This window comes from Phalaenopsis equestris, unplaced genomic scaffold (genome assembly GCF_001263595.1).
Source record: "Phalaenopsis equestris unplaced genomic scaffold, ASM126359v1 Scaffold000016, whole genome shotgun sequence".
Lineage (NCBI taxonomy): Eukaryota > Viridiplantae > Streptophyta > Magnoliopsida > Asparagales > Orchidaceae > Phalaenopsis > Phalaenopsis equestris.
This window is the reverse complement of record NW_018164458.1, coordinates 418,515-429,237: the sequence shown is the minus strand read 5'-3', so window position 1 is coordinate 429,237 and position 10,723 is coordinate 418,515. Positions and strand designations below refer to the sequence as shown.

Sequence of the window (10,723 nt, the reverse complement as noted above, 5' to 3'; positions counted from 1 at the left end):
CGTTTTATGGAGTTACTTGTGGGATTCTCAGTGGATCACAAGTGCTCACTGTGGAATTCCTCACACACTATGCAATCAAATGCTTCCACGGTATAGGATTACAGGGAAGTCTCCGCAAGAGGAGAAACCGGGCATGAGTTGCGTCCGGAAAACAGATGTGATTCAGTGAAAGCTCCGCTCTACTATATCACATCCGTTGTCCGGTCGCAGCAATTTTTTCCCACAAGAGGGCACTAGCTCAGGTTATCAAACTAATACTGCAAAAAAAATGACAATTGAAAGCAAAATCACAATCCAATGCAGGAACCTAATAAACCACCAGTTCTTATGACAACTAAAGTCCTTCAAAAAAGCAATACTTCTCATGCATTATTTTACTTTGGTGTTCTTTACACTCAAGGTGATAAAGCTGCTTGGCTCCAGCACATGTACAGTGTAACCCTGCTCTTAGGTCTATTTACAATTGGTTAAAAGAACAGAACAAAATAAGATGAAAAAGAGGCGTTACTAAAAGGGGAAAAAATAAAAACAGGAGCAGCAGCAGCAACCACAATAGAATCAGGCAAAACTAAAGGGATACAGTGGATCTAAATCTAAACAAAATTACAAAAGAAACCCATCCAGCCATCAACATAGTGAAAGCTTCGGCAACTGCTCGTTGATCCTGCTGCATGGTTGAAATCCAACAATCCTGGAGATGTGCATACTTAGTTCTTAAATAAACAATGAGATTAACATCATATTATCAAGAGGCTAATCCTCTTTTTCTTAAATAGTCTGCACAAAGCAATCTACTAAAAGAAGTAATTGGTACAGTAACAAAGCTTTTATAAGTCAGGACCACATCATAATAAACTGGATGGATAAAAGCGAGGGGCCAAAATCCTTTCGTTCAATCATAAGCTAATTAGAGAAACAGCAACCGTGAATTAAAATCTGCAATCCAGCCGGGCATGTAGCTGCAAAATTAGATTAATATCAGAGATAAAGTAAAAGTGAAAAAAATAACAGCAATAGCGAACAAAAATGAGATAATCGTAGGGGAAAAAATGAAGTTAATGAAATGGACAAAAGAAGTTAAAAGAGATTATAAGTTCTCAAAGGAAAAGTCCACCCGACAGTAAATATAAGATAAATCTTCATGCTCATGCCAACTAAAAGTTGGGCTAAATGCATCGATACAGACACCATACGACAAGGACACGAGATACACCTAGCTTTGAAAATATATGACACTGGCATGCCTTTGACAAGGTATTACAATATACATATTATAAATTTTAAAATAATATTTGCTAATCACATAAATTAAATAAAAAAGAAACGGGTAAAAAGGAACTTAACGTTATAAAGATGAAAAAATAATGATATTTAAGAATTAAAAAAAATAAATGATCATCATATTATTCATAAATCAAGATAGTAAAATAATGATATTTAAGTATTAAAAAAATAAATGACTATCATATAATTCATAAATCGTGATAGTAAACAAAGGAAATTTTTTAAAAAATAAAAAATATTAAGTACAATAAAAAAATAATTAAAATTAAACAAAAGCTAAAGAAATATGATGAACAATATCCTTTTAGAAATATTTTACTTAGTACAATCTAAATAATATTTTAAAAATTTAAATTTAACTTTTAAGAACACTTGTGCATGGAAGTTTGTATTGAATTTTTTTTTAAAATTTAAATATAACATGCTTGCCCGAAATTTTTTTATTCTTAAAAAATTGGACAAGTGCATGGAAGTTTGTATTGAAGTATCAGCATATCATAGAAGTTGGGCAATGAAATTGGATTCAACGCCGCCCCCAAAACCCCCATCAACACAAATGCTTCTTTTTAGTTGGCAATAATGTATTCTACTACTTCACTAGCCTAAAACCTCATTTTCATGTATCAATTGAGATAATCAAAATCAAAGAAGTGGAATTAAATGAAAATTTGATACAGAATAGGCTGCAATGGAGAAAAAAGATTCATGTAGCTGACCCAACTTACTGGGATAAAAGCTCGTTGTTGTTGTTGTTGCACAATATCTACCTATATTTAGCCTTGGCGGTCCATCTTTTCCCTGATTCGATCAAATCATTTTATTTAGTCGCCTTGTTTACCAAAAATGTTTCATGTTAGCCAATGATGCATACTGTCAACTCAAATGAATGTCCCAGTCATCTCTAAATGATAGACTAGATATAATCATCAAAAACATGAGATGACATTTCTCAACTGTTACTTTTGCACAAACCTTTACCCATATTACCATTGTTCTATTTGCTATATTTCCTAACATTTCTTAAGATTATCAAAAACAATATTAAAATTAATTGTAACTATTAAAATGATGTAATATTTTTAATATAGATGATTAGTAATAATGTTTTTAATATAGATGATTAGTAATAATGTGAGTTCGTTGATATAACATTTTTAATAAGATGATTAGAAATAATTTGTTTTTCCAACAGCATCTCTCCATTGTAATTTCTACTACCAGTAGAGTCCAACGAGGGCCGTGAATTTTGCACGAAGATCGTGTTAATCGCTTGAAAATTGATTCGAATTTTGGCTCGAATCAAAATAAACGAGTCAATCTACGAGCCAAAATTTTAGATTGAATTTTTTTCGAGCCGCAAAATTGAATCGTTAACAAGCAGTGTTGTTAGGGCCATAAATTTAGCAAATTCAACTCGAAGATTATTAATCGCTCAAAAATTGATTTGAATTTTGGCTCGGATCGATATAAATGAGCCGAGCTACGGTCAAAATTTTGGATTGAATTTTATTCGAGCCGATTTTGAGCTAACACCAGCTCGGCTTGAAGTTGAATTGTTAGCTGCCCTAGGTCCAACTTTCACAACCATGAAGTTGTTTCATAAATTTTTTATTTACCACCTTATTGGTGTCTTTTGTCTTTTACAGTGTATGCTGAAATCCATAAATCTAGTTTCCACATGCTAGTATTCGAAAAAAAAAGGTACCTTACACAATCCCATAAATGTGAATTACCATTCTCATTCCTTAATAGACATCATATAATCATCCTCATTTCTTTTCCCCCGTGCTTAGCATGGCAATCCAATTATTCCATTTGCACAACTTGAATTCCCATAATCCAAAATTTTAAATTTAACACTCGAAGATATTGTCTTATTACACAATGCTAAAAAAATACTTCTTCTAAGAAACCCAGCTTCAACTTTAGGACCCAACTAAGCATATATTCCATTAAAAGATTAGGGATCGATTTTGCTCAATAAATCACAGTGCATCCAAAAAGTGTAGAATTAATCGCAATAAATCAGAATAGGCACCCTGCCAAGAAGACATAAGCACAAATGGATTATGCTCCAAATAAAACATTATGCATAGGAGGTAACGAGAAATGATCTTACATATAAATTCAATGAAATAAGTCACATATAAAAGTTCTTAAAACAAACGCTAGAGAACAAAGTAGCTTTGCAATACTGGTCCATATAACAGATTGGGTATAATTCAAAATAATATGAAATTATATCATAGAGGTTTTTCCTAACTGAAAAAAAAAATGATGAAATCGTTGATGTATTGGCAGCTTCTAAATGTTATATTTTCATAATTGTGATGGCCAGCACTTAAAAAGATTTAGTCTGCTATATTCTGTTCATAGACATTCAACTTAAAGGAAATCTAGCTCACTAATTAAAGCAATGTTTTGTTCATCAACCTGGGCACATAGGCTTCGTTTGGTCGGCATTATACTTTCATAAAAATTTGTTTAAAAGGAACTTCATAAAAAAACATTTTTTAGAATGGCAAGGAAATAGCGGTCTCAAATGAAGTACAATTGGAGTTTGGTAAAAAGAAGTATGCAAAGCAATCTAACTACAGAATATGTTATTGATGTTTCGTAAAACAGAAAGCACTGAAAATGATGTATCTTAAAACAGAAAGCACTGAAAAAGCTTTTCCAAACAAGGCCTCAACATACCACGTTAAACAGTCCTCCGAGTGATCATTCCATCTCAAGGACCCCATTAAACTAACAACAGTTAATCATTTCAGCCTGTCAGCTAACTAAAAGGTAAGATAGTTTTAACACGGAAAGCTAGAACCTAGCAGCTGGTGATGAGAAGTGATAAATGCTTTCTCATTAAAAATTTCAATCTAATAAAACATAAAAAATATGAAAACATCTTAAGTTGGTCCCCAATTTAAACCGGTAATAATACCTGAATCGGACATACATATTCTAGATAAATCGTGTCACGAGTTGAGAAACATCATGACATACACCATGGCTATGGGCTATAGACCAAAAAAATAAAAAAATAAAACATTACAGCATGCATGCAAAGTGAAGGTAAAATATGTCAAAACAAGCTTTAACATTTGAGATTGTACAAGCTTGCCAAAAAATTTTAGTCAGCCATTTATTTCTTGTTTCCTTCAAAAAAAAAATTAATTGGTTGATCTAATTCAAGGTTCCATTAAATACTTGAGTTTTTCTTTTTTTCCTGTGCAGAACAAGAATCTTGGAAATGCTCTAGTCCTCTCATAAAACCATGCAAAAATTAACTAATTCTAGTCGCAGAACGGAATACATCTCCCCATAAGGGTAGAGGTGCTAAATAAGTCTGCACTAGAGACCATACTTATCAATGACAAATAATGCACCATAATGTAAAGGTTTTCGTAGATTCATAACACATGGCAAATTGCATGGTGTGTGCATGTTGTATCATAATCACATTAAAATATATTCATGAAAAATGTGTATTTTATTTTAAAAGAAAAATTAGTTAATATTTTTATGTGCTATTAAATTTTAGATGTTTAATATACAAATATATAAGATATGAATTGTATGCACGCAATTTTTTCTTTATTTCTTTTTATATTAAATCTAAAAAATTAACTTAGCAAGACCATGGTGCCAACTCATCATGCGCTATTATTTGCCCAATGCACAATGCAACAAATAAAGCACACTATTTTGATGTGTCGCGCAGCACCATGTACGATGGCATACATCATTTTGTGCCATTGATTTGTATGCTTGAGATAGTAATCATCACAACTAAGGGAACTAATTTCAGTCAAGGTAATGGAACCAAACAGAGCCAGAGAACTAACGAATACAAGAAGGATTAAACGTTCTCTACAGCCTCTTGTTAAGAAATTGCACTGTGATATCATCTGAAAGTTTTAAAGCTTCAAAAACAAGATCCTTTCAGTTCCTACTGCATTAACCAACCAACTTTAAAAATATAATTAACTCTTCCAGTTTATAAAAAACCTTCAATCTAATATAACAACCTTATTAGACAAACCAAAAGAATTTATAAATCCTACAATATGAAAATTCACAACCAAGCATCACGAAAATAGAATCAAATTTTGATATCCAAATATAATTGCTAGTTTGTTTTTATAGCTCGACTGCTTCAAGATAACTGATAAGTTCATCTGTATTATATTATTTACTTCCAAGTTTAATCTCTTGTCGGTGTCACTTGCCAAAATGCTAGCATTATCTTTTAGGTCAGCGACTACTCCTAATCACTTGGCTTGGGAGTTATCCATATATATTCATTAGATATGCTAACCAGTGTCCATGTGTATGTAACAATTCTATTATGTATTTCTTTTATTTATTTTTATGAGACCAAATTTTAACCTTTTCCATAGCATATAAAACCCTATAAATAGCTGGTCAAAAAGCCATTTTTCACATGCAATTTGCTTCGTATTTATGCTAACAATAAAATTTTGAGTCTCTCACTATTCTTCTTCTCCTCCAATCTTCTCTTTGTTTTCTGTTTTACAAGAGCTTACAAGAATTCTTAGCATAAGAAATTTGGATCCAAAAATATATACATGACCATGCATAAGAAACTCTTCATTTAGCTGCTCATCTTCGTAAGAATCAGTCACATAGTTCGCAAGTTAAAAAACACATCATTAATAACAAAATTCTAACGAAATTTTCAAATTTCAACTTTACATTTTTTCACCATGAAAATTCTACTCATACAAGATTGTATGCTTAATTGTATATATTATTGATCTGAGTAGTCAAGCCCCATCAAACCATATGACTAATACGATGCTTAGATAAATACAGAGTTCAAATTGAATTGCTAGGACATTAATCACCCTAATAAAGATATTACTAACTGTACAGGTTATAAAATAAAAATACTGCAAATTACTTTAATTATTTGATCTAAAAAATGTTAATTAAAGTTTAGATAAAATTAATTGTAGGGATATAAATCACCCTAATAAAGAAATACTAATGCAACTCAACAAAGTTCAATTACAGGGATATTAATCACCCTAATAACGAAGCATGCCAATAGTTCAAGCTATAAAATAAAAAGATTGCAGATGAATTTTTATTTGTTCCATCTAAACATGTAAATGCCACATTTAAAGAGAAATGCTACTGCAAACAAAAAAAGAGAACTTCAAGTCGCATTTAGCCATTTTCATAAATTATTTTGTTTTATTATTGAAATATTATAATTGGTACTTCTGTAATGTATTATACAGAAATATAATAGTAGTTAGGTCAAGTATTATGCGTATTGTATTAATCTATTAATAAAGAATTAGAAGGTCCTGAAATAGGCAGATATTTGAGCCATGAAAAATTTAATGCGTCGAAACTTACTGAGAAGTAAGTCAGCCCCAAACGCATGTATGCATGTCAAATAATAAAACATTTAAAGAGTACCGCATATCGATCCCATGAGAATAGGGCCAAAATATTTCAAACAGACGAAGTACTACTTTACTGAACCGTTAAGTCTAGTTTGAAATGTTCAAAAATCAGCAGATGAATCTAACAATCCTAAAAAAGCAGTAAACAAAAATAGCAGGAAAAAATGTTGAACTTCTCAGACATGCAAGGTTCATACTCCTCTGATATAGTTCAGATGGTTTCTTGTAGTTTTCCTATGGCTCCCACACTAGAGTTGATAACCAGGGATAAAAAGTTCTCCTTAATGTCTAGGATAAAAGAAGACAAGAATCAATGGAATTGAAGCTTCCTCACTCTCCATGTATCCTACATGTGTATTTCAATCCCCTGAAATGTTTGCAAAATCCCAACCAGAATGTCTATTTTCTCGGTATTTTTTGGCTAACCCTTTTTTCCATTACATAAGATTAGAGGTCGTAGTTTCACGAAAATTTTAAAATTCCTATCTCGTTCGACAAGTAAATGATGATTAGAATGTTAAGACATCAACATGAAACACTTATGCTAAAAAAAATAGCGCCAAGGAAACACGATCCATAGCACGAAAATTATAAGAAATCCACAGAACTGATATCACACAAATACAAAATGAAATTAGATAAGACGCATGATAAAAAGAAACACAAACTTAATTGCAAGAATAAGAAAGAGAGATGATGTAAGAATTGTAGAAAACTCTAGAACAAACCAAACGGTCTCTTGCAATACATCAATGTCCTTTCTAATCAATACAAACATTCATGGATCTCTCGGATACAAATTGCCTTCAATCTCACCTTACAATATCATAAAAGCTCTCAAACAATCATGAAAAAGACAAACTAACAAGAACATACTCTTTCGAGCAAAATTGTAGAAGAAATCTCCAAAAGGCTTTCCCTAAACTTTGAGGCACAACCTCCTAAGCAAAAAGTGTTGTAATAATCATCAAAATATATTTTTATACTTAAGTCATGCTTTAGAGGTCCGAATAGGCATTAAATTTCTCCAAATTAATCAAAATCCCCAAATTTTGAGTTTTGGCAGATTGGTGCGAGAGGGAGCGCCCATGGGCGCGCGCCTAGCGAGATTTGGCAAGCTCTGGCCAATTTTCGCAAGTGATGGCCTCGATTGCGGCAGTCTACACTGCGGGTGAGTGCACACCAGCGCAGCTGGGTTGCGCGAGTGCGTAAAGGGAACTGGATTTTAAAAGCCAACATGACTTGATTTAGTAAGTGGATGCATTTGCACACGTGTGCACAGCGGGTGGGCATAAGTGCTATTAGCTCCAGTTTTGCTCTGGTGCAAATGCGCAGGGAAGCTGCGAAGGTGGATTTGACAACCCGCGGAGCCAATGTTGGAAAGTACAAGGCCTGCATTTAGCAAATCCAGGTGTTGAGTGTGGGTGTAGACAGCGGCGTGCACTTGCATTCCCATGGGTTGTATGTGTGCATGCGTATGTGCAAGTGTATGCAGGTGCGCGCAAGTACACTTGAAGTTGCACGTGCATGCGCGCCCGTGCATGTAATTGATGGGCCATTTGTGTGAAGTTTTTTTTGTTCATAGTTTTTGCTCTAAATTCATTCTTTTTTCATTTTTCAAGTGTCTTAAGACCTTTAATCTGCACAAATAACAAAAAGAACTTTCTTAAGCATCATATCATGATAAATAAGATAATTAACAAAATATTTACAACCGAAAAATTACGTAAATTTACGTTGCATCAATCCCCCTAAACTTACTCATTACTTGCCCTCAAATAATCACATTGCTCAGCAAGGACCCATTAGAATATATAAGGGACTCCTGTAGGCTTCTAAAGCATTCAACTTGCTTATCAACAGAAAATACAATTATATAAGTGTCATTTATGGCTCGATTATTCTTAAAGTTAAATTTAGTTTTCACTCAATTTATTTGTTTTGCCCTCAGCAAATCCTAAATATTTTTAAATTGGAGTTAAAATATTTTCATCAACCTTGGATATTTTAACGTCATTTCAATGAAACTAACCAACTTCATCCTACTTAACATTTTTCTTGAAAATAAGGTTAGATGAGTTTCACTAAAGAATTATGAAGAAGTCTTATCCCTTAAGTTCTTCTAAACTATCATTAAAATGTTTCTTCCAATTTTTGTGTCAACCTCAAGCATTTTCTCAGGCTTTTCATATTTTTAACTCTTTTTGTTTCTTCTTTTTATTCTTCTCTTTTTTCCCTGAGAAATGTTGTATCTGGTTAAACAATTTTTTTCTTTTCTTTTTAAATGTTATAATAGCTTAGTTTCTCCTAAGCAGTATGTCTCAAAAAATGATTGTTTTTAATGTCACCTTCTCATATTATTTTTCAAGAAAAAATTAAGACAATATAAAATTGGTCTAGTAAAAAAATTGAAAATGGCTTAAAATATCGTTGGTTTACTACTTAATATTTTAATTACCCTGAGATTTGGTGGGGTGCAGTTCGAATTTGTTAATTATAAAACCTCATTATTGTAACATTAAGATTAATCTTACCAAGATAACATTTATCCCCTTTTTTAAAAGAACGTTCAATAGACAAGTTGAATGAATCATAATCCCTAGGACGAGTTACCAGATTACATTTAGTTTTTATCTGAGTTATGTGAACATTTAGTCTTTACCAGATTACAAGTTGAATGAATCATAATCCCTAGAACGTTCGTCTAGTCTTTACTATTAGGCTCATAAAAGTAAAGCATCCCCCCACCAATTAATCTCAGAAAATATCATAACATGCAATTAATAAGACAGATCTTTAAATGCGCTGCAATTTATGCTTCATAAAATGTAAGAAAATTGCAATTGAATAAGAATGAAGCTGCACATATGTAGATCAAAACACGCAAACAAAATCACTTGGGTGAGAATCCATGAACTTCATATGACCTGCAAAAGTAACACGACCAAAAATACTCAAACAAATTCAAATGAAAAATATCAAATTTCAAAGCACATGCATAAAGTAAAAACAAAACATATTCAACGTATCAGATAACGCTTGAGTTACCTCCCAAGATAGCGCTTGGATGAACATCCTCAGCCTGACGAAAAAGAATTCCTCCAGAATCAAAATTCCAATTTAGTAATCATCGATATATCTCTAAATCTTTTGTTGATCCTGAAGTTTCTATTAAATCCTCAAATTTTGATTTTTCTTTAACTTTTCTCCTGAGTTCTATAACAGTCATTCAGATTATTGTTCTTAAAGATCCTTTCAGTTCTATAACAGTCATCCTAACAACAGTCATTCAGATTATTGTTCTTAAAGATCCTTTCTAAACCTAGAATTCTCCCAATTATTTTCCCTATTTGCATATCACTGTTTCCCTCACAAGTAGCAAAAAAATAGACCCCTAAGGGATAATTCCAGATCTCTTAAATTTTGGGTTGGGTTTTCTCTGGGTTCTTTAGGCTCTAGTTGTAACTCAGTTACATCCCTGCCTAGGATTGTCTTCCAATTCATCTCCTTAGGGCACTACTATAGGTGGTCTTGTAGGCTCGACTATCTCTCTCATAATGCAGCGGAGTGCCATGAAGAAAAAAACACAATCTTCCTCAGTTACTGTCTGACCCACATCATCCAACTTAGACTACGCGTCAGGGAACAACTTTTCATATTCAAAACTATGGCCTTCCAGTATCCCTGACATCCCATGGGGTTCATTTCTTAATAGGATAACTAACTGCCCAACTTGATTTTCTATGTTTCTAAGGGAATCAGCTTGACTTTGTGACTCCTTCAGGTTTATCACTAATTCCTTCAAATGTTAATTTGTTCAAGGTAGCAATTATCGAGGTTATTCCAACTTCCAATAGAATCAATTTGGGTGCTCCCCCATTGTTAGTTGTTGACACTAGAGTTATTATTATTCCATCTGAAGCTTAGATATATCGACAAACATTGGGTGTAGGTTCTAAATCTTACAACCAACTCTTCTAAAGATAGTTGTTCCTCCCTAAATT

General features: G+C 32.8%; 1 protein-coding gene across 2 annotated transcripts in view; it reads right to left on the bottom strand.

Annotated features, from left to right (window-relative positions):
• Positions 1 to 347: 347 nt before the first annotated feature.
• Positions 348 to 10,723, bottom strand: part of LOC110018353 (cleavage and polyadenylation specificity factor subunit 6-like) — a 30,925-nt gene continuing 20,549 nt past the window's right edge. The window contains exons 2-3 of one of the 2 annotated variants that reach the window (XM_020715641.1): positions 2,010 to 2,082; positions 348 to 959 (exon numbers count right to left, since the gene is read on the bottom strand). The gene's annotated coding sequence lies outside the window, so the exon portion shown is untranslated. The remainder of the gene's footprint in view (positions 960 to 2,009; positions 2,083 to 10,723) is intronic. The other variant, XM_020715638.1, reaches the window with a different exon arrangement.